The sequence below is a fragment of the Colias philodice genome, chromosome 6 (genome assembly GCF_061535455.1).
Source record: "Colias philodice isolate Cphi_HAF_F1 chromosome 6, ilColPhil1 Martin Lab GWU primary, whole genome shotgun sequence".
Taxonomy (NCBI): Eukaryota; Metazoa; Arthropoda; class Insecta; order Lepidoptera; family Pieridae; genus Colias; species Colias philodice.
In genome coordinates, this window is record NC_143091.1 from 10,049,710 (window position 1) to 10,055,709 (window position 6,000).

The 6,000-nt window shown below is 35.8% G+C and overlaps 1 protein-coding gene across 3 annotated transcripts in view; it reads right to left on the reverse strand.

Moving 5' to 3' along the window:
* Positions 1-2,776, reverse strand: part of kcc (solute carrier family 12 member kcc) — a 279,798-nt gene extending 277,022 nt beyond the window's left edge. For 2 of the 3 annotated variants that reach the window (XM_089696791.1, XM_089696788.1), the window contains exon 1: positions 2,720-2,776. The gene's annotated coding sequence lies outside the window, so the exon portion shown is untranslated. Of the gene's footprint in view, positions 1-2,311 lie in introns of all 3 variants that reach the window. The other variant, XM_089696789.1, reaches the window with a different exon arrangement.
* Between the last annotated feature and the right edge of the window lie 3,224 nt (positions 2,777-6,000).

Sequence of the window (6,000 nt, forward strand, 5' to 3'; positions counted from 1 at the left end):
AAATCATACGGTGTAAAGGGCCATATAGATCTATATTAAATGAGCAATGTATTCAAGGTATTTAATTAGTTAAGGATTAATGCTGTATTGGTTAAAATCGCTTCGAAAATTAGCCAATATTTGTCGTAAAAAGTAAATGACAAAAAAAAAATTGGTTGTTTGTAAGGTAGGTTTACGATCGAGATGTTTACGTGATAACATAATGCAGTGGCAGCGCTCGAGATGAGATGGGAGATCGGTCCGTCTCTCTCTCGTTATACCTGCGATCGCGCTCGTGAGGTTTTGGTGTGACACAAGTTTCTGAACATGTCACCCGACTAAAACGATTTTAAAAACGTTATCACGTTAAAAGTTATTGTGGGTTATCCATAAGAGATAGACATATACCATCGCGGACTTTTCTGTAGACCTTTTCAATGTGTATAATACTTAGTATATTATTTTGATAAAACTCGTAGGGTTCAGCCTGCGTTTGCAATGTAAGCGGAAAAAATGTAATTTTTTACGACATCACATTAGAAACCTCAAAAATAACAGTACTTCTCCACTATTTAATGGATGTTATAATTATACATATAAACCTTCCTCTTGAATCACTCTATCTATTAAAAAAACCGCATCAAAATCCGTTGCGTAGTTTCAAAGATTTAAGCGTACAAAGGGACATAGGGACATAGGGACAGAGAAAGCGACTTTGTTTTATACTATGTAGTGACTAAGTAAATATATAGAACGAGTACATTTTATTTCTTCTGCATAAGATATGCACACATACGCAATAAGAATCGAATAGCTTTTTCTTCGAATTATGCAGTAGATACTGCATAAAGATGATCTGGTTTATTATTAAGAATTCATAATAAGCACTATTATTCTATATACCCACTTTAAGTTAATTAGTTATTTAAAAAAAATTAGCTGTAGAAAGATAAGATATAATATGATTCATAGCATGCATGAAATTGGAACAAATTGTAGGGCATTTAACACGTTCTTTTCTAAATTTTAAAACTACGTATAAAATGTAAGCTTAATAATTCATTATCTTAATCGCTCATTTTTTGTAATACACAATAGAGCGTCCATTGGGGAATCATACAATTCTTTTTTAATCTCTTGGGTTGGTTATAATATTATCCAGGTTTAGAAAAAGTTTAACAATTATTTTGCGAAGATTTGAAATATAACGACGGATCTTAAAATTTGCTACTTGTTTTATTTACCTACAGTGAGCATACTCTGAATTTAACAAAGGTTCATAAATATTAATTTGATATAACAACAATATTTATTTTCAATCAAAAGTAATCCCAAGCAATATTCCGAAACACCAAAGTGTAAGCTTTTCCATTTGTCTATAGAAAATCTTAACAGAGTTAAATCTAACCTAAATAATGTTTAGCTCTATTAAAAATTATACTATATTGAATAAAAAAGTATATGTTTAACAATAAATCAATGGTAAAATCCGTAATAGAGTGATTATTTTAGCTATTTGAAAACATTCATTATATTATAGAACAGTATGAAGGAACCCTATGTTTTAATCCAACTCTAGCTTGACCACTTGCATATTCTCAACCATTCATTAACATTAATACAAACAAAAACAATAGGTAATTAGCTGTTGTAATCAATACATGGGTTCTACTTTAGATATCTCTCTCTACAAATGTAGAGTCTGCTGCAAAACTTTAAACTAAAAGTAGAGTTTCCTATAACCTTAACTATAACACATAAATTTAAACATAATACATATATGTTAATTATTCTATTAAAAGACTGGTCAAGTTAGTTCATAGATAAGCACGTGAACAATAGGTATTCATAATACATAATAACTATTTACTTCCGTTTTAGACCCACTGTTATCAATATACTAATTGTGATATGAACCAGCCAGTTATTTAACTAAGTATGAAGTTACAACGCATTCAAAGTCATGGTATCAACTGTATTGTTTAAATTTAATCTGAACTCTATGTTTTAAATACATGACTGGTTATTTATTAGATAACGTATCGTTAATAAAATTTAATGGATTGTATATTTATGAATGTAAAAAGCAATAACACATTCGCTATTGTTGTGTTTCAATATATTCTACGAGACACAAATAATGACTGTTTATTGGTTATCTATTAAAAATTGTGCAATTAATTAAAATCAATAGCTTTTATAGAACGCACGGGTACACAAACGTTAATAACAAAGTAAACAACAAAATTTTTATAAGTGCTTATAAAAATCGAAACAGCAGCTGTTCTTAATATCGCAAAGCATGTTTCATTGATTTTATACATGTTTTCACCTTGATATTACCGCTAATATCTTTTAAATCCACTTAGAAGACATTACGAGTTAAACGTTGCTGCAAACTTAGTAGATAAAGCTGATTTTATCACAGCAGAGCCCACTGATAAGAACTACATTCTCAACCTTGAATTACATATGAATTTCGTGCGACCATGAAACTCGCATACGTAAACCTAGTCCTAATCTCGATGCACAAACGTCACAATATACCGGCCCGTGCGAAAAAGTTCAACAAACTTAACATTTGGAATTATTTAATAAACATCGATCGTTCGATTGTTTACATGCACTTTTTATTTGTTGATTTGTGTTGCGTATTTTTACATAGTTATAAGCATCACTGGGGGTGAAGGGGTACAACTGGGAAGGGTATTTCGTATGTTTTTCAGTTAGAAATAATTACGCGATATCCGAGCGTCGCTAGGAGCAAACAGACGCGTGCGACGCACGACAGCCGAACCACGTCTGGCGTGTGAGTACTGAGTGCCGACCGCGCCGGCTCTCTGCGCAATTTGACTATATCATGCTGTGACTCCGCTCGTTGCATCGCCTTGCAGCCACCTGAAACGGCTGCGGTTGCGTGATTGTTTTACACATGCTTATTATTACCAAGCCTATAATAGCTTAATGGCATTGGATAAATGAAAACCTATGCCAGGTAGTATGTAAGCACTGCGTCTAATCATTTCAGTAGCGGTTAGTGATTCTAGGTTCTAATATCCTTTACGAAAATAAAGCTCATGTAATATTGCTAGCTGAATAAATTGTCGGTTGCATAGTCTTTTCGGTAAAAAACATCCCACCAAAAACATTTTCATGTAAAATGTTGCCAAGACGAGCCCATATGACTCGCACTGTCAAAAAGTTATCAGATCTCATGTAGAGCCAAGCTTCTAAAACTACACGCCCTAACTCAACAAGGCCTAACTTCACAAACTCTACACCTTGGTCAAAATATGTGGCTTGGCCATTTCGCTACATTCACATCGGCGTAAGGTGAAAAATTAATTCACTGTTCATTACTTTTGTGTTATACAATAGTTCTTGTAGTAACGAACGGCCAAGCCACATATTTTGACTAAGGTGTAGAGTTTGTGAAGTTAGGCCTTGTAGAGTTAGGGCGTGTAGTTTTAGAAGCTTGGCTCTACATGAGATCTGATAACTTTTTGACAGTGCGAGTCATATGGGCTCGTCTTGGCAACATTTTACATGAAAATGTTTTTGGTGGGATTTCATTTCTTTTTGTAAGTTGTTTGTAACAATTTTTTTTTTTATTTTTAGCTACTGTGTGGACGTAAGAGGCAGGAGACGTTCGCAACACTTCTATTCATTCATATTTATATGATCTGATCTGAAGTATATGTCTCAATATATGTCGATTAAATTTTATTTTTTTTTTTTTACAAAGAGTACCTATACATATACATATATATCTAGGGGAACCAAGTTTCAGATTATTAGATTAGACCTCAGCTAGCGTCATCAAAAATTTAATTTAAAATTACAGGTCTCATACAAACTCCCATCCCCTATCAGGGGTTGGGGGATGAAAGTTACAAGTTTTATAATTTTTTTGTTGTTTGTGTGCTAATACTAGCTTACATACAAAATTTCAGCTTTCTAGGACATTAGGAAATACCTTAAGAATTTTGATGATCATCAGTGAGTCAGTGACGAAATCAGCGTTTTTTAGATATAAATAAAATCTGAAGTATAAAAGCTAATGTAATTAAAACTTAATATGTTCAATAAGTCCGCTATTGACAATATATCCCGAAAATTTTGTTGATCTAGCATAATCCAAACCCAAGTTATGAGGGTTCAAAAAAACGTCGAAGCGCTTCGAGAAAAGGTAGGTAGTGCCCGTGCGTTTCGCTTGGCTCGTCTTGGCGGGGGCACTACCGTGCCCCCAGATATCATTAACAGTGAAATACCTCTATTTTGGTTTCAATTAATTTATTTAAATAAGGAGTTTTTACTCAAATTTTTAAGTCGAAATTAAATGCAATATTTGCTTCTTATTTAAGAAAAATTATTTATATAATATTTTTTGAATGCAAATCAAAAGTTTTTTTTAAACTATAATCCTAATAAGTTCAATTTAATATCTCTTGATATCATTCATTATATAATCCGATTAATAATATAATAATAAAAAATAATGATGAATAAAATCAAGAAATTATATATTAGTTATTATAAAAGTTGGGATAATAGGGAAAATTAATGCAATTTCTACATCAAAAATTAAAAAAATAATTGTAATTAGAAAAAAATGTAAAGCAAAAGGAATTCGAGGTAATGATTTACATTCACATTCACATTCACATTCACATTCACATTCACATTCACATTCACCGTTGTTCGCTGTTCGCTGTTCGCTGTTCGCTGTTCGCTGTCGCTGTTCGCTGTTCGCTGTTCGCTGTTCGCTGTTCGCTGTTCGCTGTTCGCTGTTCGCTGTTCGCTGTTCGCTGTTCGCTGTTCGCTGTTCGCTGTTCGCTGTTCGCTGTTCGCTGTCGCTGTCGCTGCTCACTGCTCGCTGCTCGCTGCTCGCTGTTCGCTGTTCGCTGTTCGCTGTTCGCTGTTCGCTGTTCGCTGTTCGCTGTTCGCTGTTCGCTGTTCGCTGTTCGCTGTTCGCTGTTCGCTGTTCGCTGTTCGCTGTTCGCTGTTCGCTGTTGGCTGTTAGCTGTTCGCTGTTCGCTGTTCGCTGGTCGCTGTTCGCTGTTCGCTGTTCGTTGTTCGTTTTTGTGTTCGTGTTTGTGTTTGTGTTTGTGTATGTTCATATTCACATTCACATTCACATTCACATTCACATTCACATTCACATTCACATTCACATTCACATTCACATTCACATTCACATTCACATTCACATTCACATTCACATTCACATTCACATTCACATTCACATTCACATTCACATTCACATTCACATTCACATTCACATTCACATTCACATTCACATTCACATTCACATTCACATTCACATTCACATTCACATTCACATTCACATTCACATTCACATTCACATTCACATTCACATTCACATTCACATTCACATTCACATTCACATTCACATTCACATTCACATTCACATTCACATTCACATTCACATTCACATTCACATTCACATTCACATTCACATTCACATTCACATTCACATTCACATTCACATTCACATTCACATTCACATTCACATTCACATTCACATTCACATTCACATTCACATTCACATTCACATTCACATTCACATTCACATTCACATTCACATTCACATTCACATTCACATTGTTCGTTGTTCGTTGTTCGCTGTTCGCTGTTCGCTGTTCGCTGTTCGCTGTTCGCTGTTCGCCGTTCGCCGTTCGCCGCTCGCCGCTCGCCGTTCGCCGTTCGCCGTTCGCCGTTCGCCGTTCGCCGTTCGCCGTTCGCCGTTCGCCGTTCGCCGTTCGCCGTTCGCCGTTCGCCGTTCGCCGTTCGCCGTTCGCCGTTCGCCGTTCGCCGTTCGCCGTTCGCCGTTCGCCGTTCGCCGTTCGCCGTTCGCCGTTCGCCGATCGCCGTTCGCCGTTCGCTGTTCGCTGTTCGCTGTTCGCTGTTCGCTGTTGGCTGTTAGCTGTTCGCTGTTCGCTGGTCGCTGTTCGCTGTTCGCTGTTCGTTGTTCGTTTTTGTGTTCGTGTTTGTGTTTGT